The 22,524-nt window shown below is 39.4% G+C and overlaps 1 non-coding gene and 1 pseudogene across 1 annotated transcript; both read left to right on the top strand.

Moving 5' to 3' along the window:
- The first annotated feature begins 7,589 nt into the window (after positions 1-7,589).
- On the top strand, positions 7,590-13,809 carry LOC136322267 (poly(A) polymerase alpha pseudogene; annotated as a pseudogene).
- Positions 13,810-21,925: 8,116 nt separating this feature from the next.
- LOC136327930 (U6 spliceosomal RNA) lies at positions 21,926-22,032 on the top strand. Its single transcript, XR_010729983.1, has one exon. It is a non-coding gene; the product is annotated as a U6 spliceosomal RNA (small nuclear RNA).
- The last annotated feature ends 492 nt before the right edge of the window (positions 22,033-22,524 follow it).

Genomic DNA, 22,524 nt, shown 5'->3' with positions numbered 1-22,524 from the left:
CCCTTGCTCGACCAGCGACCTTGGGTCCAAGCTGGTGAGCTTTGCTCAAACCAGATGAGCCCGCGCTCAAGCAGGTGAGCTCGGGGTCTCGAACCTGGGTCCTCCGCATCCCAGTTTGACGCTCTATCCACTGCGTCACCACCTGGTCAGGCTGGAGGAGAATCTTATTTCACCTGGGAGATGATCTGTGCAGACACAGGCCTGGGCATTATCCAGGAGCAGAAGGTCCACTGGGCAGAAGCAGCAGTGGCTACAACAGGGCAAGGCTTGGCGTCTCCAGACTCACTGCTGATCATTGCAGAGCTCAACCCACAACATGGAAGAGCGGCAGGCTGCTGGGGGAGAGCCCCACCCGTTTCCACCAGTTACGGGCAACTGAGCCACAGCACCGAGCTCCAGAGCAGGCTCAAAGTGAGTGTGGCCACTTGGGGGTTTGGGGATCTAGGGCCCCTGGATGGCCAGAGAAGTACTTCTCCCCGGAAGCAACACAGTATCCCACCGCAGCACATCACTTCAGACATGATATTGGGAGCACAATGCCCAAGTCCAGAAACTGGCCAGGAGGACCTGGTGGCCAAGGAGGCAGAACCCACGGGTGTGACTGTGGGGGAGGTGGGTGTGGTGGGGGGTGCGGATGTATGTGAACTGATGAGGAGGGGTTACCAGACACACAGGGAGCACCCCAAGAGGCTGGCCAGGAGCAGACAGGACTCAGACCGCCCTTCTGCAGGACTGTGGGCCGCTAGGACATCCTGTGGTGGGTCCCGTGCTGTGGCTTCTGAGGAAGGCTCTGGCTGTGTTGTCTTTCGGGGGCACATGGGAATGCACGTGGGGGATCTTTTCTCCTCTCACAGCTCCAGCACCAGCCCAGGAGACAGAGCCGGCAGCTTCCACCTCTTCACTCGAAGAGCCAGACACAGGGGAGGGTCTATAGGCCGCTCCAGACCTGGAGGGGTGTCGCCTCCAGGAGTCACTCCAGCTGCAGCTCTGGAGTCAGGTGGCCTGTGCAGCATCTGCCGAGTTACCCGAGGCCCCGCCACCGCCGACTGAAGAGCCCTCTGCAGAACCTGCCCTGGTTCCTGCCACAGAGCACCTGCTTCTGACCACACACCAGGGCCAGCTCTAGAGCCGTCTGCTCTCGAACCTGCATCCTCTCATCAGAAGAATTGGTTTTATCCCCACTCTGTGACCATTCTCTTCACTTTTCTTTCATTGTGATGTTTTCCTTTTCTCCTCGGATATAGGAACTGCACCCAATATTTTAAAATCCTGTACAAATTAGAACAAGAAAAGTGAAAAATGAGTAATGATCCGGGTTCCACCACAGGGAGCTTTGGAAATTCTGATGTGGAGTCACAGAAAATGCCAACAACTCTGACTGGCAGTGTCCACACCGAGAGAAATAAGGGTTTGGAAGAGCACATGTCCAGGAATCCTACCTGCCAGACACCCACAGGTGCACACGCTCACACATGTGAACACACAGAGGCACCCACCAATGCACACATGGGTGCGAGAAAACAGAAGCACACACGTGCACATGCCAACACTATGTGCAAAATCCTGGAAAGAACAGGCATGGTGAGCCCCCCGTATCAGGGCTCTCCTCCCGGGAAGGACTTTGTTCTTTATTTGTTTCTGAATTCCTTTAGAATTCAATATGGTACTATAACTAACCTTTATTTTCCTTATCATAAATTCTTTAACAATAAAAACTAAATAATGTACTTTATAGATGAGTGATACGCAGATAACACTGGACATACAACTTTAATATATAATTTAGAACTGTCACAGTCACACATGCATTATAACAAATTAGACATCACATCAAGGAGAAGGTCAGAGATTGATGTCTCCACCCCACAGGTGAGCATCATGAGTGGCTTGGTTGGTATCTCTCAGGGTCCGCCCTTCTCACTCGGTTTGTTTTGTCTGTGTTACACTCAGACTGATTTTCATATATGACTCTCTGCCAGCTGAAATCACATGGTCGTGCTCTAAGAAGTGGGATCATGGATTCAGATGTTGGGCCACATGTCTCATGTGAGAGGACCCCTGAGCTCTTTTTCTGTCAACACGTGGAGACTCCTGCCCCAACTCTAGCTGCTGTCCAGCTTCCATCATCCGTGTGGATCAGGATTGGTGGGTCCCATCACTGTCCATGGACAGTTTTGTTTTTCTCAATTCCTGGCTATATCATCAGGGCTCTGATGGGCAGTCTTGAATATAGATCTTTGAGAAGTTGTGCAAGAATTTCTTTGGGATAATATCCTAGGGCAGTGGTCTTCAACCTGGTCCCTACCGCCCACTAGTGGGCATTCCAGCTTTCATGGTGGGCAGTAGCGAAGCAACCAAAGTATAAATAAAATAGATTTAACTATAGTAAGTTGTTTTATAAAGATTTATTATGCCAAAATTAGTGAAAATCCGAAATAAATTACTTGGTAAGTAATTATTATTATATGCTTTAACTTGCTGTAACTATGCTTTATAAATTTTATAAAGTAAAGTTACTTCCCTACTTTATAAATCACCATTACTGTGGAACCTGTGGGCAGTTAGAAAATTTTACTACTAACAGAGATACTAAAGTGGCTGGTACGTATAAAATGTTGACGACCCCTGCCCTAGGGTGAGCACTGCCAGGTGAAATTGAGCACCTGTGGAATTTGATGGGTCTTACACACTGTTCCCCCAGAAGAGGGGCCTTTCCTACTTCTTTTCAGGGACCTGTTGGTGCCTCTCCATCCTCACATTGTCCTCCAGGCTGGTCACCACCAGACCAGAAGCCTTTCAGTCTGATGGGGACAGGGCTCTCCCACTGGCATTTACAGTGCATGTGTCCTCATCAGGGTGGGGGGCCATCATCTGACTTGCACTGGCATGTGCACTGCCTCTTATTGAAAGTGCAGGTGTTTGCCCTCTGTCCCTTTTGAAGACACCAACTTGGCCCTGACCAGTTGCCTCAGCAGGACAGCATCATCAGCCTGGTGTGTGGATGTCCCGGGTTTGGTTCTCAGTCAGGGTACACAGGAGAAGCGCCCATCTGCTTCTGCACCCTTCACCTTCTCCTTCCTCTCTGTCTCTTTCCTCCCCTCCTGCAGCCAAGGCTCCATTGAAGCAAAGTTGGCTCAGGCGCTGAGGACAGCTCCATTTACTCTGCCTCAGGCACTAGAATGGCTCTGGTTGCAACAAAGCAATGCCCTAGATGGGCAGAGCATCGCCCCCTGGTGGGCATGCTGGGTGGATCTCCGTCAGGTGCATGTGGGAGTCTGTATGCCTACCTCCCCACTTCTAACTTTGGAAAAATACAAACAAAGAGAGAGAGAGAAAGAAAGAAAACACCAATTTTCAGGAAGTTCATGCACTGCAGAAATGTAAACCACTCTCTGGCCTTGCCTTGTAAGGAATGCTTTCCAGCTTCTGGTTTGTCTTTGCAGATTTCTGCATTATTCTCATGTTTGTTTTATGCCCAGGAAGGTCAAGCTGTCACCTGACTACGTTCTGGCCCTGGGATCATACTTAGCAGAGTGGTCGCTACCCATAGATAAAGCACAGACTTACTAAAAAAGTTTTCTTTTTATATCTGTCTCTCTATTCGACCTGGGATTTCCATTTTTAGTGGAAAAAATTTTATTTCAGATAAAAACAAAATAAGTATGGGAGCGCATTGAAAACAGCACTATGGTAAGATTCCATTGATAGAAAATGTCTAGAATAGGTAAAGGAGCAGAGACAGAAAGCAGGTGAGGTTTTGCAGGGATAGGAGGAGTGAGTCTTTTAGGTGCAGGGTTTCTATTCAGGGTGATGGAACATTTTTCAACAAGTTAGAGGTGATGCTTGCACAGCATCATTAAGGGACTTCATGCTGAGGAATGGCACAAATTAAAATCTAAATAATCACTTTTATTTTATTACTTATAATGAATTACTCTATACAGAAAAAACATGTTAACAGAAAAAGAAAAAGAACAAAATAAAAGAAAACAAAACAATTCCAAAAAAAATTAATAAGGTAGAATATTCTATAAGGCCAAGGTGAAAATGGAAATATGACGATAACAGAAAATAAAAGAAAATAATCAAAAAGAGGTGGGAAAATAGATCCCTCGGATGGGCTAGGGACCGCTGATTGGACAGGAGGCTCCTGAGCTGGCCCTGAGGTGGTGTGCAGGCACAGCTCTTCCTGTGTGGGCGGAGTCAAGGCAGGTTGGTCGGAGGCTTCTTCAGGCAGCAGATTTCCCACCTCAGTGTGGGCAGGAGGCGCAGTGGAGGCCGGCCCCACCTCCATAGCTGCACCTGGAAGAACTTCATAAGGTGAAAAGGCCACTGGAGTCAGGCACCCCTCCAGCTCTGGGTCGGCCTCCAGGTCTGCCTGTGCAGCCAGCTCTTCCAGATGTTCCTCAGGTGGAGCAGGAGCCGGCTCTGCCTCCTGGGCTGGTGCTGGAGCTGCTAGAGGAGAAAAGATTACCCCTGTGCCTGCATTTCCATGTTTTCTCCAAAGACAGAGCACAGCCGAAGGCCAGGACCCACCACAGGACGTCCTCCCCGCCAGCCATCCTGCACGTGGGTGGTCTGAAGCCAGTCTTTGCTCCTGGCCAGCCTCTAGGAGTGCTCCCTGTGTGTCTGACACCGACCCTTCCCAATTATCTCACATTCCCCTCCAACCCTCCCGACCATGCCACCATGTCCTCAACCACCTTCTCACCCTTTAGTTCTGCTTCCTTGGGCTCCAGGTGGTTTGCCTCAGTTTGATTAGCATGGGCCCCCTGCTGCAGGCTGGATTCAGACATGGTGAGCCTGGGAGGCTTTGGGGAAGGAGTCCTCTGGACCCTGGGTAGCATCAGGGGAGGAATCCTCGGGAAATTGGGTGTTGTAAAAAGAAGAGACCTCCTGAGCCTGTATGGCGTTGGGGGACGAGCCCTCCTCCAGACCCTGGGTGGCTCCGGGAGAGGAGACCTACTGAGGTCATCCACGGGCCCCAGGTCCCCAGACGCCCAGGTGGCCACGCTTTCTGCAGGCCTGTATGAAACATCACTACTACGGTGCACCTGGGCCACAGTTGTGGAGATGATGTGAGGTTCTCCTTCCTCCAGCTGCTGCTCCTGGGTGCTGTTGACTGAGCTCTGCAATGACATGACCAGCAGCGGGTCAGGATGCCTCAAGCCCAGCCTGGCCCTCGTCGCAGCTGCTTTTGCCCACTGCACCATCTGCTCCCAAATCAGACCCAAGGATGTTTCTGCAGAGACCCCCTCCCAGTAGAAATGAAATTCACCTCCAGGACTCAAGATAAACCAGGGGCAGTGGGTGCCACCCACACTTCCAATCCAAACAGGCAGTGGTGTGAATGTGCTGGTTCACAAGGCTTCTGACCCACGTGCTCAGCCCGTTCTTCCTAAGGGCAGGCTCCTCTGACATGAAACCCTCTTACACATATACATATACTCACACCCAAAACTCACACACACACATGCACACACACACGTAGGGGACACAGACCTGCTCAGGTGAAATCAAAGTGGTGGCCTGTCCCAGAAGCACCACCTCTGAGTCTCCATGGGTTATTTCTCGGTTCCTTCGAGAAAACAGCCACAGGCGTCTTGGCTGAGTCTGGACCCAGCGGCGTCCACGGTGGAAAAAACCATCAGGACTGTTTCTTTGGTTGCCACGGCCTTGGGACCGGGGAAGACAACACAAGAGCATGTTTACTCAACTAAAGTCTCTGGCCAACTGAGCTGGCTAGTGGTTGTTCTAGAATATGGTTCCCTGGTTACTAGGATTCTGAGTTCTGTTGGGCTTTCTCATCAGGTAGTGAGGACATTGTGTGGTGAGGTCATTGTTCTGGCCAGGTGTGATGTCACTGCTCTTATCTGAGGAGATGCTCGGGGTAGGGGATAAAGAGGGAGAGCCGCCTCCTGCTCCACTTGAGGGACACCTGGAGGAGCCAGGTGCACAGGCAGACCTGGAGGCCGACACAGACTTGGAGGGGCGCTCGACTCCAGCGGCCATGCTTCCTCCAGCAGCCACTCCAGCTGCAGCTCTGGAGCCGGGCCGCCTGTGCAGCATCTCCGGACCACACTGAGGACCCACCTCTGCTGTTTCAAGACTATTCTGCGCCCTGGTCGGTTGGCTCAGTGGTAGAGTGTCGGCCTGGCATACAGGAGTCCCAGGTTTGATTCCCTGTCAGAGTACACAGGAGAGGCACCCATCTGCTTCTCCATCCCTCCCCGTCTCCTTCCTCTCTGTCTCTCTCTTCCCCTCCCACAGCCAAGCGTCCACTGGAGCAAAGTTGGCCAAGGCGCTAAGGATGGCTCTATGGCCTCTGCCTCAGGCGCTAGAATGGCTCTGGTTGCAACAGAACAATGCCCCAGATGGGAAGAACATCGCCCCCTGGTGGGCATGCTGGGTGGATCCTGGTTGGGCACATGTGGGAGTTTGTCTGTCTGACTGCCTCCCCGTTTCCAACCTCAAAAAAATACGAAAGAAAAGAAAAGAAAAGAAAAGAAAAAGAATATTCTTCCAAACCTGCTCTGGTTGTAGCCAAAAGGGGTTGACTCTGGGCAGCTATCAGGGCCAGCTCCAGAGCTGCTTGTTCTTCATCCAGCTGTCCCCACCACATCAGAAGAATCTGATTTACCACCTCTCCTTGACAGTTTTCTTTTCTTTTAACGTTATGATTTTTTTTTCTCTGTGGCGTGATTCATGTTTTTAGTAATTTAATTTTATTTGTAATTGTTCTGTATTTTTATTTTATTTTGTTATTGTTCTTTTTCTCTGTTTCTCCATAGCGTAATTCATTATAAGTAAAAAATGAAGGTGACTGCTTATTTTTAAAGTTGTGCCATTCCTCAGTGTGAAGGCTCTTCACAATGCTCTGCAAACATCACCATTATCTTCTTGCAAAATGTCCCATCACCTCAAATGGAAACCCTGAACCAAAATGACACTCCCCACTCCTCTCACCCTGGAATCCCCTCATCTGCTCTGTGTCTCCTCTCCAATACCTATTCTGGACTTTTTCTGTCAATAAAGTATTAAATAGGTGTGTTTTGGGGTGTATTACTATACTTTTTTGTGTGTATTTATTTGAAATTCCATTTTTGTTTAAAGGAAATCCCAGGTGAAATACAGATTGGATAGGAGAGAGAAAAAAACAAAAGCTCTTTTAGTAAATGTGTGCATCATCTGTGGGTCTAGGGGTAGAGACCACTTTGCTAAGTGTAACCGCAGGACCTCTTGCTGGCCAGGCAACGGCTGGCCTTTCCTGGGCCTAAAACAAACACAAGAAAAAAAGCAGAAATCTTGAAAGACACACCACAAGTTAGAAAGCATTCCTCACAACTTAAGGCCAGAGAGAGGTTTCACATCCCTGTGGTGCAGAACCCTCTGAAATTCACTGTTTTCTACAGGGACAGAGGGCAAACACATGTGCTTCCAGTGAGAGGCAGTGCACACACCAGTGTGTTTCAGATAATGGCTGACCACTCAGTGGGGAAACACACACTGTAAACACTGGCAGGAGTGCACTGTCGCTATCTGCCTGGCAAGCTTCTAGTTTGGCAGCCATCCCCGAGGACAACAGGGGAATGCAGAGGCCCCAGCAGATCCCTGAGAGAATGGTAAGAGTCCCCTTCTCGGGGACAAGAATGTGGAGGCCCTGCCACAGTCTCACAGGTGCACACCTTCACCTGGCGGTGCCCATGCTAGAAGGAGACCCCACAGAAATTCTTGTATAATTTTTAAAGACGCATTTTTCAGACTACTTATCAGAGCACTGAGGAAACAGGTAGGATTTGGGGAGAGAGAAGGAAAACAACTAACATTCATGGGGAGAGGATGGGATCTACCATCCCTGGTCCACATGGACGAGGGAAGCTGAACAGCTGCTAAAGTGGGTGCAGGGTCTCTGCAAGCTCACAGAAAAGACCTCAGGGTTCCCCTCACATCGGCCACATGGAAAAACTGTTTGCATTCAGTATCCCATCTGTTAGACTCCACATATGTGTTTTTAACCGGCACATATACATGTGTGAAATGGCATAATACTATATATAGAGAACTCTAAAGATTCCACCAAAAATCTACCAGAACTGATGCTGAATTCACTAAAGTAGCAGAATACAAAATAAATATGGAGAAATAAGTTGCATTTATATACACCAATAATGAATTATCAGAAAGAGAAACTATTTAACCAGTAATATAAAAGATTTGTACTCAGAAATATGTAAGACACTGAGGAAAGAAACTAACTTAGTGTTGGCCAGAAGTCTCAGTTGATTAAAGCATCTTCCAGAAGCTTAGACATTGCCGCTTGGACCCTGAACAAGGCATGTACAGGAACAGATTAATATTCCTTCTCTTTCTCTCCCTTTCTTTTCTCTCTAAAATCATTAAAGCAACTTTTTAAAAAAATTGACTAAGACACAAATAAGTAGAAACATATACCATGTTTACAGATAGGAAGAATCAATATGGTTAAAATGTCCACACTACTTAAATCAATCTATAGATTCAATGCAATTCCTATCCAGACACCAATGGCATACCTCACAAAACTGAAACAAATATTACAAAATTTTACATGAAATCTGAAAAGACCTTGAAAAGCCAGAGAAACCTTGAGAAAAAAAAATGCTACCTGAAATCAAATTAGAATACAAAATCATAATAATCAATACAACATGGTGCTGGCAAAACAATAGGCATATAGATCATGGCAATCAAATAAAATAGAGATTTCAAAAGTAAACCCATGCCATTATGGTCCATTAATATCTGACAAAGGAGGAGAGAGACTAACAATACAATGGGGTAAAGATAATCTATTCAATAAATGGTGCTGGAAAAATTGGACTGATATACACAAAAAATAAAAGTAGACCACTTTTTACATCATAAGCAAAAATAAATTCAAAATAGAAAAAAGAATTAAGTGTTACATTAAAAAGTGGAAAAATTCTAGAAGAAAACAGTGATAAAATCTCTACATTACTCATAGCGATATATATATATATATATTTTTGGTATATCTCGTAGGACAAAAGAAAAGAGAAAAAATTAACAAATGGGACTATTTAAAATAAAAATTTTTTAGAGAACAAAAGAAATCATCAACAAATTAAATGAAGATACACAGAATAGAAGAACATATTCAGCAATGAAACATCTGTGGGGATTAATATCCAAAACTTTTAAAGAACTTATGAAACTCAACACCAAAGATACAAACAGTCCAATTTAAGAAAGAAGCAAAAGACCTGAATAGATATTTCTCCAAAGACAATATACAACTGGCTAATAGACATGTAAAAATATGCTCAATGTCACTAATAACCAGAGAAAAACAAGTTGAAACCACAATGAGATACCACCTCACACCTGTCAGAGTAACCATCATCAGTGTATCAACAAACAACAAGTGTTGGCATGAATGTGGAGAAAAAGGAACCGTCCTTCACTACTTAGTGGAATGCAGACTGGTGCAGCCACTGTGAAAAGCTGTATGGAGTTATCTTCAAAAATTAAAAATGAAACTGCCTGTTGACCCACCAATTCCTCTTCTGGGAATATATTTGAAAAAACACAAAACACAAATAAAATAGAATATATGGACCATTATCTCCATTGTGACATTATTTACGATAGACAAGATTGGGAAGCAGCTTAGTGCCCATTAGTAGATGAGTTGATAACCAAGCTTTTCATTACATTTACACAATGTAATCCTACTTGGCCATAGAGAAAAAGGAAATCAAACATTTTGAAATAGCATGTAGGCCTAGACGGTATAATTCTAAGTGAAATAAGCCAGTCACAGAGAGACAAGTACCTTATGATTTCACTCATATGTGAAATCCAATAAACAAAATAAGTTAACAACCACAGCAGAGACAGACTCATAGACACAGAGAACACACTGACAGCAGTCAGAGGGAAAGAAAGTCAGGGAGCTGAGTTAAAAAGGAGAAGGGATTAGGCTCTGGCCAGTTTGCTCAGGGGTAGAGCGTCGGCCTGGCGTGCGGGATTCCCAGATTCAATTCCCGGCCAGGGCACACAGGAGAGGCACCCATCTGCTTCTCCACCCCTCCCTGTCTCTCTCTTCCCCTCCAGTTGCCAAGGCTCCATTGGAGCAAGGTTTACCCCGGCGCTGGAGATGGCGCTGTGGCCTGTGCCTCAGGTGCTGGAATGGCTCTGGTTGCGGCAGAGGGACACCCCAAGATGGGCAGAGCATCGCCCCCTGGTGGGCGTGCTGGGTGGATCCCGGTGGGGCACATATGGGAGTCTGTCTGACTGCCTCCCCGTTTCTAAATTCAGAAAAAAAAAAGGTGAAGGGATTAAACAACAACAACAACAAAATTAAACTAAAATCTCATTGAGAAAGACAACAGGATAGTGGTTACCAGAGAGAAAGGGGTGTTGGGGGAAGAAGAGAGCCAAGGGGAGATACATGGCAAAGGAATAAGACTTGACTTGGGCTGGTGAACACACAGTACAATATATAGATGATGTATTAAATAATCGTATACCTGAAACCTATATAATTTTATTGACCAATATCACCCCAATAAATTCAATATGTACTTAAAAACATGTAAAAAATAAAAACTTTTGCAACTCAAAAGATACCATCAAGAAAGTGCAAAGTCAGCAGAGAAATGGGGTAAAATAATTGCAAATTTTATACCTTGAAAGAAAATTTTATCTAAGATATTTAAAAAACACTGACAAATCAAAAAAAATAAAAGCTTAATTTTAAAAACAACTATTGGGACTGAACGAGAGTATAAAATTCACAATAAAACACATAAAAATATGCTCAACACCATTAGTAATTAAGAAACTGCAAATTACAAAAAACAAGGGGACACTTTTTCATATCCAATAAAATGGCTAATTATTTTAAAAACAGAAAATAAAAAGTTTTGGTCAGTGTTGTAATAGAAACTTTCAGGCATATGTTGATTATGTAAAATGACACATTCCCTTTGGAAATCAGTTTGGACATTTATGACTTATGGAGTGTTCTCCCCATAAGTCTAGTACTCACGAAGCACCATAAATAGTTAGTACAGTATTATTGACTATTTTTTCTTTGCTATAATTACAGCCCCATAACTATTTTGTAACTACCAATTTTTACTTCTTAATCCCTTCACTTTTTTCAGTCTCCCAAGCACCCTTCCATCGGGCAACAATCAGTTTGTTCTCTACATCTATGAGCCTGCAAATGTCTAACTACTTCTTGGCACACTTGAAATTAGAATAAGTGAATATTGAATGTAACCTGTAATTTAACTATAAAATTAAAAAAATGAATAAAAAGAATAGTTTATCAGTTCCCAAAAATATTAAGCACACTGTTACCATGAGATTCAGCAATAATACTCCTAGGTATCTACCCAAGAGAAGTGAACAAATGTTCATGGAAGTACCACTAACAAAAAAATGAAAAAAATAAAAATAGCTATTTATATGAACAAAACATGGATGTCCTCATAAAGAAATATTATTTGACAGTATATAATAATATTCTGCATAACTTCATTGCTCAGAGTCACCCCAATAAACTCATAAAAATAAAATAAATAGAAATAATATTTGGCAACAACAAAAAAGGGATGCATTGATCCACGTTACAGCGTGGATTCACCTTGAAAACTTAATGCTAAGTGAAAGGAGCTACTCACAAAAGGTTGTATAATGTATGATTTAATTCATATTAAATATCCAGAATTTAGCAAATACATAGAAAGAGAAGGTAGATTAATCATTATCCAAGGCTGAGGACCAGGACACATAGTGAGTGAGTGCTAATGCACATGGTGTTTCTTTTTAGGGTAATGATGTTATTATATAATTAAATAAGTGGCAGCTTTATAAATCTGTAAATACACAAAAACCACTGAGTTCATCTTTTAAATGGCTAAATTTTATAGTGTATAAATCATTTTAATAAAGCTAAAATTTCAAAAAAATCCCTATAAGCTAAATATCTATCTAGATATTGTCTATCTAGATAGAATATCTAGATATATAGATATCATAATTTCTGTATTAAATGAAAATCACTATTTCTGTACTAAAACATCACTAATTGAGAGACAATCAACTGTTACATCTATTAACACAGTTGTACAGTGCTGTGAGAGAGCTGTGAACAGGATATACAGGGCACAACATGTCACTCAGTGAAAGTAGAGAGAGGAAGTGGAAATGGTTTTGGGACTGAGTATGGAAGGATGAGCTGTCATGAGCTAATGAAGAAAGAAAGCAGTGTGTATAGCAGCATGGTTTGAAAATGATAAATGAACAATTTGGCAAAGAGAATTACAGAAAAGGTCGAATTTTATTAAGAAGTGAGAAAATTCAGTGAAGAATTTTGATGAGGGGGGATTCTATAAATACACTCATTAAGAAAAAAAGGCTCTTGAAGTACAGAACCTGGTAAAAACAAAAACAAGCAAATAAGCAGCATCAAAGCTGTAGGACTTAGCATGAGGATTAGAAAAGCGAGGACTGAGACCTGTTGCTTTGAAACCTTTTTTACATTATGCTTCTTCCAATAACTTTTAGTTAATGTTCACTTTTCCAATGTGGATACTTATCCTTAGTTGCCCCAACTCCAGAGAAATATGCAGAATAAATAACCCAAAATACATTTAGTAAAAAATGTCATTATTTAGAGTCTACTAGAATTTCTTCTAGAAATTTCTGGTTGAATACATTTTCCCCTGTTCTAAAGATATTTCTTATGAGTGTGTATACCAGTTCAATTTCACTAAACAAAAATAGTTTTTTGATTAAAATGACAGTTAGTTAAGCCTCCTTTTCTTCACTACACATTTCTCTGTACTGGCAATAGCTGACATAATTTCCATAGTTAAATAGGAAAGATGAAAATAGATCATTATAAAATCTGAATGTATTTTTAAAAAAATTTATGTCAGGGGTTGGATCCAGGGCTCCGACAGGCCCGCTACCCCTGGTGGATAATACCCAGGGCAGGAGCTGCTGTGGGGTGGGGAGCGGAGTGCGGCACATGAGAGAATGCGTTTCCAGTCATAACACAGGGATCGCAACAAACACAACCACCGCAGAGGCATTATGGCATTACCTCTCGCATCAGCCTAGGAGCCCCCGAGGAAACAGACTGCCTGCTTACACAGAAACAAATTGAGACTGAAGCCCTTTGGGATATTTGAAAAAGAAAAGGAATTGCAGCGCAGGATTTTAATATTGGGAAAATTAAATAACCTGGTAAAAGGCTGGATATGAGAAATCAGTGAAAACAAGTATCTTCCACAATCTGTAATAGAAAAGGATGGAGGAAAATTTTATACATTTGGATCCTACAGATGAGTACACACAAAAGTTGCCGACATCGATGCGTTGTGTGTTGCACCAAGACATGTAGACCAAAGTGACTTTTCACCTCTTTCTATATGATAAGGTCAAATTGAAGAAGTAAAAGATATAAGAGCTGTTCAAGGAGCATTTGTGCTAGTTATCAAACTGTGTTTTGATGGAATAGAGATTGATATTTTATTTGCAATATTAATACTGCAGACAATTCCAGAAGACTTGAATTTATGAGGTGATATTCTGCTTAAAAATGTAGATATAAGATGGATAAGAAGTCTTAACAGTTGCAGGGCTACCAATGAAATTTTACACTTAGTTCCAAACATTGACAACTTCAGGTTAACTCTAAGAGCTATCAAACTGTGGGCTGAATGCCACCACATCTATTCCAATATACTTATATTAGGATTCCTCAGTGGTGTTTCTGGCGCTTTGCTTTAATTTAAAAAATTATTAACACATTGTTGACCGCTCATGAGTTAATTCATGTTTGCACTTGCATTAGCCATTTCAATTTTTGAAATTCAGTGTAATCTAGGATTATTGTATTTGCAACTCTTGCCCTGAGGTTTGAAATTCAAAAAACAGCACACTGTTCTATATTCTCATGCAGATTCACTTTTCTTCACACTCCTCCAGTTGTGAGACCACAGAATCAAAGGCACGGTAAACAAAAACCATCAGTGTTGAGCCATCAAAACTTGGACTATCTTCTAAACACTCGCAGTTTGAACATACAAATCAAGATTATTGTAAAATCTTTTTTTGTCGTGTTCAATCCAACTAAAACTTATAAAGTGTGTATTTTAAAAAGAAAGTGCAGTGAAACCAGATATATTTACAAAACATGTTGTGTACCATTATATGTAGGTGATTGTTATACAGTATACCACACCAAAAAAATTACTAAAATATATAATATGTATAAAATATAATATGTAGCAGATATATACAAAGTTTCATTTAAATTTGTTATATATAAGGAAAGTATACTGAAAATTATTTAGATTGTTTTACTTTCATACCCAATTATGAAAAAATAGCTGGTGACATGAGATAACTTCTGCATAAAATTGCTGGTCAACAATGTGTTAAGTTGCATATTTACAGAGGAAATGAAGAGGGTCTGACTTAAAATTTATATATTTAGGATAATAGAAGTGTAAATTTTTCAAATGGTTTCAATTCCCTGCTTACTTTACAGCTGCTTATGGTATAATCTTAATTTCCCCAAAGAAAATGTTTTTCAACAAGAGTATGATATTATATTATTATAAATTAATTCTATGAAATGTTTTACATTTTTTATATTTATTTTATATATCAAGTGAGTCCTTTATTCAATCTTTTGATTTCATCTTTCTTCAGATCACTGCCAATTATGTAAATTTGGAAGTACTGCTGAATATATGAAAGTATATGTGTAGGAAATTCATGATACAATTCTCAAAAAGCTAGTACTTTTTTATGTACTACATATACAACAATATAGCACATTGAAAATGCTAAAATATTGATATGCAAAGACATATGCATCCTCTTGTTTATTGCAGCATCTTTCACATTGGCCAAGACATGGAAACAACAAAAATGTCCCCTGAGTGATGATTAGATAAAGAAGAAGTGATGCATATATACAATGGAATACTACTTAGTCATAAGAAATGATGGCATATTGCCATTTACGACAACATGGATGGACCTTGAGAACATTATATTGAGTGAAACAAGCAAATCAGGAAAAGCTAAGAACTATATGATTCCACACATAAGTAGGATAAAAAACGGAGACTTGTGGACATAATAAAAGTGAAGTGGTTACCAGGGGGAGAGGGTGGGGTGGGAGGGTAAGGTGGAACAAATATATGGTGACAAAAAATGATTTGAATTTTGGTGATGGACACACAACACAATCAACAGTTCAAATACAATGGAGATAATCACCTGAAACCTATGTACTCTTATTGATCAATATCACCCATTACATTTAATTTCTAAATAAAAAAATAAAATACTACAATTAAGAAAATTACCCTACCAATGTATTGCATATATCTAGTGCAAATATTTCTTTTAAACAGGTGAACAAAGATATTCTCAAGAAAACAAACCTGAATGACCTTGTCCCCAACAAATTTTACTTGAACTACAAGAATACTGAAAACATTTGGAAGTGAAATATATAACAACAGTTGAGGTAATAATAAAAAAGGATTATAAATAATTATCTTGTATTGTTTGAGATGAGATAAAAGTAGAAGTTTATGATAAGTCAACAATAATTTAATGAATTTTGAAATTTTAAGAGAAACCATTTAAGAATGGTAGAAAAGATATAATCAAAATGATAATATAGATGGTCAAATAGAATATTAAATAAAAATTTTATTAACTTAATAGCATACAAAAAAGAAGAAATCAGGGAATGAGGAACAGAGTAACGTCAGCATGGGCAACCTTAGTGGAAATCTGAGAGGGCGCGTGTGACCCCCGAGGTGGCTACTAAGATCTGAGACGATCGAGGCATTTCTGGAATTGGTCCAAGAGGGCTTGCGGGTATGCGCAAGCCCAACCAAGGTAATGGCAGTAGTGAAGGTGGGCTGGAGCCAGCAGCACCTGAGCCCAAAAGCCCTTAGTAGCAACAGCAGCGGTGGCCTGGCAGACCACAAAATGGGAGCTAAAATGTTTAGATAGAAAAACACTTGAAGTGAAGAAGTAGGCCACATCTAATACGGTACCTAATCATTGAATTAAAGTACTGAGCCCAACAAGTAGCCAGCAATAAAAGACAACAGAAAGTGGATTTTAGGGTAACTTGAATGTTTAAAGTAACTTCTCCCAGGCTAAGTGTAGATAAAAGCAATCCTAGGAGTGCAGCTGATATTTACAATGGCAACTGGACCCTGCAGAGGCAGCCACAAGATCTGGATAACCTGTAGCTCCCAAAAAGTAGATAAAAACCAGTGACAGACAGTGACACCCACTGACCTGCCCCAAGCCCCAACCAGGGATTCCAGGACAACACAGACAAAATGGGAAGACAGAGAAATGCAATCAAAACGACTCAGAAGAAGAGCTGAGTAAGATGGATATAAGGAAACTACTGGAGGCAGAGTTTAGAATAAGATTATTAGAATGCTGAAAGATCTTAGAACAACAATGGATGGTCATAGTGAGCACATAAATAAAAAAATAACAGGTATTAAAAAAATTGAAATAATAAAGAGCTAATCAGAAATGATGAATACAATATCTGAAATGAACAGTATACTAGAAGCAATTCAAAGCAGGGGGGGTGAAGCAGAGGATTGAATCAGTGATTTAGAAGACAAGATAAAAGAAAGAATGGAAGCAAAGTAGCTAAAAGAAAAGAGAATGAAAAAATATGAGGAAACTCTAAGAGAGCTCTGTGAAAATCTAAAGAGAAACAACATCTGCATCATAGGAGTTCCTGAAGAAGAAGAGAAAGAACAAGGGTTAGAAATGTTGTTCAATCAAATCATAGTTGAAAACTTCCTAAAATTGACACAGGAAAAAGTGACACAAGTTCAAGGAGCACAGAGAACTCCATTAAAGAGAAACATAAAAAAATCCACACCAAAACATATCATAATTAAAATAGCAAAGTTAAGAGATAAAAAGAAAATATTAAAAGCTGCTAGAAAAAAAAGGCTATCACCTACAAAGGAGCCCCCATAAGAATGACATCTGACTTCTCAACAGAAACACTTGATGCCAGTAAGAAATGGCAAGAAATATTCCAAGTAATGCAGAACAAGAACCTACAACCAAGACTACTTTATCCAGCAAGGCTATTGTTTAAAATTGAAGGAGAAATAAAAAGCTTCCCAAACAAAAATAAATGCTCAAAGAATTCATTACAACCAAACCAATGCTCCAAGAAATGTTAAGGGGTCTGTTGTTAACAGAACAAAAAAAGAAAAGTATATGGTAAAAGAGAAATATAGCTTTAAAGAACAAAATGGCAATAAACAACTACATATCAATGATAACCTTAAATGTAAATGAATTAAATGATCTGATCAAAAGACATAGAGTAGCTGCATGGATAAGAAAGCAGGACCCATACATATGCTGTCTACAAGAGACACACCTCAAAACAAAAGACACACATAGACTAAAGGTAAAAGGATGGAAAAAAATATTTTATGCAAATGAAAATGAAAAAAAAAATGAGGTAGTAATACTTATATCAGACAAAATAGACTTTAATACAAAGGCTATAGTAAGAGATAAAGACCACTACATAATGATAAAGGGGGCAATCCAATAGGAAGATATAACCATCATAAATATCTATACAACTAATATAGGAGAACCTAAATATATAAAGCAGACTTTGATGTATATAAAGGGCGAGATCTACAGCAATACTATAATAGTAGGAGATTTCAATACCCCACTAACATCACTAGATAGATCCTCAAGAAATAAAATTAACAAAGAAACAGCAGACTTAAAGGACACACTAGATCAACTTGATTTAATAAATATCTTTAGAACCTTTCACCCTAAAGCAACAGAATATACATTCTTTTCAAGTGCTCATAGTACATTCTTTATGACAGACCACATGTTAGGACACAAAAGTGGTCTCAACAAATTTAAGAAAATTGAATTCATATCAAGTATTTTATCTGATCACAATGGCAAGAAACTAGAAATCAACCACAACAGAAAAACTAAAAAATATTCAAACACATGAAAACTAAATAGCATTTTATTAAATAACAAATGGGTTAACAATGAAATCAAAGAAGAAATTAAAAAATTCCTAGAAACAAATGATAATAAACATTCAACAGCTCAAAATTTATTGGACACAGCAAAAGCAGTCCTGAGAGGAAAGTTCATAGCACTACAGGCATTTCTTAAGAAGCTTGAAAAAGCTCAAATAAACAACTTAACCCTGCATCTAAAAGAACTAGAAAAGAACAGCAAGTAAAGCCCAGAGGTAATAGAAAGGAAATAATATATATCAGAGTGGAAATAAATGACATAGAGGCTAAAGAAACAATACAGAGGATCCATGAAACTAAGAGCTGGTTCTTTGAAAGGATAAACAAGATCAATAAACCTTTAACGAGACTCACTAAGAAAAGAAGAGAGAGGACTCAAATAAATAAAATAGCAATGAGGGTGGAGAAATAACAACTGACAACAGAAATACAAAATATTGTAAGAAAATATTATGAAGAAGTGTATGCCAAAAAAATTAAACAACCTAGGTAAAATGGACAAATTTCCTGAAACATATAATCTTCCAAAAATCAATCTGGAAGAATCAGAAAATCTAAACAGACCAATTACAACAAATGAGATTGAAACAGTTATTAAAAAGCTTCTAAAAAACAAAAGCCCTGGGCCCAATGACTTCATTGTGAATTCTACCAAATATTCAAAGAAGAACTAACTCCTATCCTATGTCAAAAAATTCAAGAGGAAGTAACACTTCCAAGTTCCTTTTATGAAGTGAAGATAATTCCAATTCCAAAAGCAGGCAAAGACAACACAAAGAACGAAAATTATAGGCCAATAACCCTGATGAATTTAGATGCTAAAATCTTCAACAAAATATTAGCAAACCGGATCCAGCAATACATGAAAAATATCATACATCATGATCAAGTGGGATTTATTTTGGAGAGGCAAGAATGGTACAATATTTGTAAATCAATCAATGTGATTCATCACATAAAGAAAAGGAAGGAGAAAAACCAAATAATAATTTCAATAGATGCAGAAAAAGCATTTGATAAAATCCAGCACACATTTATGATCAAAACTTTTAGCAATGTGAGAATATAAGGAACATACCTCAACATGATAAAGGCCATCTATAACAAACTCACAGCCAACATCATAATTAATGGATAAAGATTAAAAACAATCCTCCTAAAATCAGGAACAAGGCAGGGGTGCGCCCTTTCACCACTCTTATTCAACATAGTACTGGAAGTCTATGCTGATAGCTATAGCAATCAGACAAGATGAAGAAATAAAAGGCATTCAAGTTGGAAAAGAAGAAGTAAAACTATCATTATTTGCAGATAATATTATACTGTATATAGGAAACACTAACATCTCGGTCAAAAAAACACTGGACCTGATAAATGAATCCAGCAAGGTGGCAGGATATAAAATTAATACACAGAAATCAGAGGCATTTTTATACACAAACAATGAAATGTCAGAAAGAGAAATTAAGGAAACAATCCCCTTCACTATTGCAACAAGAAAAATAAAGTACCTAGGAGTAAATTTAATCAAGGAGATCAAAGACTTGTACTCAGAAAATTATAAAACATTGATAAAAGAAATCAAGGAAGACACAAAGAAGTGGAGGCATATACTGTGTTCATGGTTAAGAAGAATAAACATCATTAAAATGTCTATATTACCCAAACCAGCTTATAAATTCAATGCAATACCAATTAAATACCAATGACATACTTCAAAGATATAGAACACTTATTCCAAAAAATTTATATGGAACCAAAAATGAACACAAATAGCTTCAGCGATCTTGAAAAAGAAGAATAAAATGGGAATCAAGTTTTACTACAAGGTCATTGTACTCAAAACAGCTTGGTACTGGCATAAGAACAGGCATATAGATCAATAGAACAGAACAGCAAAGCCAGAAATAAACTCACACCTTTATGGACAATTGATTTTTGACAAAGGAGGTAAGAGCATACAATGGAGTAAAGACAGCCTCTTCAACAAATGGTGTTGGGAAAACTGGACAGCTACAAAAAAATGAAACTAGACCACCAACTTACACCATGCACAGAAATAAACTCAAAATGAATAAATGACTTAAATGTAAGTTATGAAACCATAAGCATCTTAGAAGAAAACATAAGCAGTATGCTCATTGACATCTATCGCAGCAATATATTTGCTGATTTATCTCCACAGGCAAGTGAAATAAAAGACAGGATAAACAAATGGGACTATATCAAACTAAAAAGCTTTTGCACAGCTAAAGATAATATGAACAGAATAAAAAGACAAACCACACAATGGGAGAACATATTCGACAATACATCTGATAAGGGGTTAATAACCAAAATTAATAAAGAACTTATAAAACTCAACACCAGGAGGACAAACAATCCTATTAAAAATAGGAAAAAGAAATGAATAGACACTTCTCCAAAAAGGACATATTGATGGCCAACAGACAGATGGAAAATGTTCAACATCATTAATTGTTAGAGAAATGCAAATTAAAGCCACAATGAGATAGTACCTTATATTGATCAGAATGGTGCTCATTAACAAAACAACACACAATAGGTGCTGGCTAGGATGTGGAGAAAGGGGAACACTCCTGCACTGCTGTTGGGAATGCCGAATGGTGCTGCCACTGTGGAAAACAGTATGGAGCTTCCTCAAAAAATTAGAAATTGAACTGCTCTATGACCCAGCCATCCCACTTATAGAAATATATCCCAAGGACACCATATCAATGACTGAAAAAAAGAAATGCACCCCCATGTTCATGACAGCATTGTTCACAATAGCGAAGATCTGGAAACAGCCCAAGTATCCTACCCTGGAGGAGTGGATTAAATTGTTGTGGCACAAATATACAATGAAATACTATGTGGCCATAACAAAAAAGAAAACATTACATTTTGCAGCAATATGATGGACCTGAAAACTATTATGTTGAGTGAATAAGCCGGGCAGAGAAAGAAAATATATCACCTCACTCATTTGAGGAATCCAAGGAACAATGTGAACTGAGGAATGAAATTAAACCTGAAGGGAAGAGGGGAGGAAGCTGTTAGGAGGGGAGTAAGGGCAATGTTGAGGAAAATACTATGCTTTTGGGGAGACACTAAAATTTATGTAAACACAATAAATAAATAAATTAATTAATTTAAAAAATGAACAGATATGACAGAAAGCTGAAGGGATTAGGCAAATAAATTATAGACACAGACACTAGTATGGGGATTACGAAAGGAAAAGGGAGTGGTGAGGGGGTATAGAAGAGAGTTAAGGGGCAACAAATTATGATGGAGGGAGACTTGACTTGGGGTGCTGAATACATAATACCATACACAGGTAATGTTTTATTAGAGAATTATATACCTCAAAGCTATATAATTTTACTAACCAGTATCACACCAAAATATTCAATAAAATATTAAAAATAAATAAGTAAATTAGTGAAAATAAACAACAGCAAATAACAAGATGGTAGTTGTAAATGTAATTTTATCAATAATAACAGTAAATGTGAATGGATTAAGGATCCAACTGAAAGACATAGAATATAAAGAAAGGGAGAGAAAATGAAACCTAATCTGATGTTTATAAGAAACAACTTTTAAAACTAACTTAAAATTAAATTATTAATTAAAAAAACACACCTTAATTGACCCAAGAGAAGGTAGTATGACTATGTTCACATTGAACTCAGTAAATTTTATGACATGGTCAAAATATGAGCAGTCATTAAAAACACATTTTAAATACAAAACAGAAAATAATGAAAATAATATGATAGTAAAATATAGTGCTCGCTTCAGCAGCACAAATCCTAAAACTGGAACAGTACAGAAGAGATTAGCATGGCCCCTGTGCAAGGATGACATGCAAATTTGTGAAGCATTCCATAATTTTTATTTTACCTTTTGCAATGACATGGATGGACCTGAAGACTATTATGCTAAGTAAAATAAGCCAGGCAGAGAAAGACATATATCATATGATTTCACTTAAATGTGGTATCTAAGGAACAAAGTGAACTAAGGATCAAAATAGAGGCAAAGGCAGGGTCACAGGGACCAGAGGGACTACTGTCAGAGGGAAGTGGGATGAGGGGATGGGATCAGAGAAGGTGAAGGAATTAGTGAAATTACATATACATGACACAGAGATACAGATGACAGGACAGCAAATCTCAGAGAGAAAGGGGGTGGGAGTTAGGAGGAGGTGGGCAAAAGGGGTGTAAATAGGAACATGAGGGAGGAGGGTGAGGGTGTTGTATTCAGCGAGACACTTGAATCCACGTTAACACAATAAATTAAAATTAATAAAAAATAATTTAAAAATATATATATATACCAAAATTAACTATAAATAAGGGAGACATTTAAGGCAAGAGGTATTATG

Source organism: Saccopteryx bilineata, chromosome 2 (genome assembly GCF_036850765.1).
Source record: "Saccopteryx bilineata isolate mSacBil1 chromosome 2, mSacBil1_pri_phased_curated, whole genome shotgun sequence".
In the NCBI taxonomy this organism is placed as follows: domain Eukaryota; kingdom Metazoa; phylum Chordata; class Mammalia; order Chiroptera; family Emballonuridae; genus Saccopteryx; species Saccopteryx bilineata.
The sequence above is the reverse complement of the archived record's forward strand: the minus strand, read 5'-3'. Positions and strand labels throughout refer to the sequence as shown.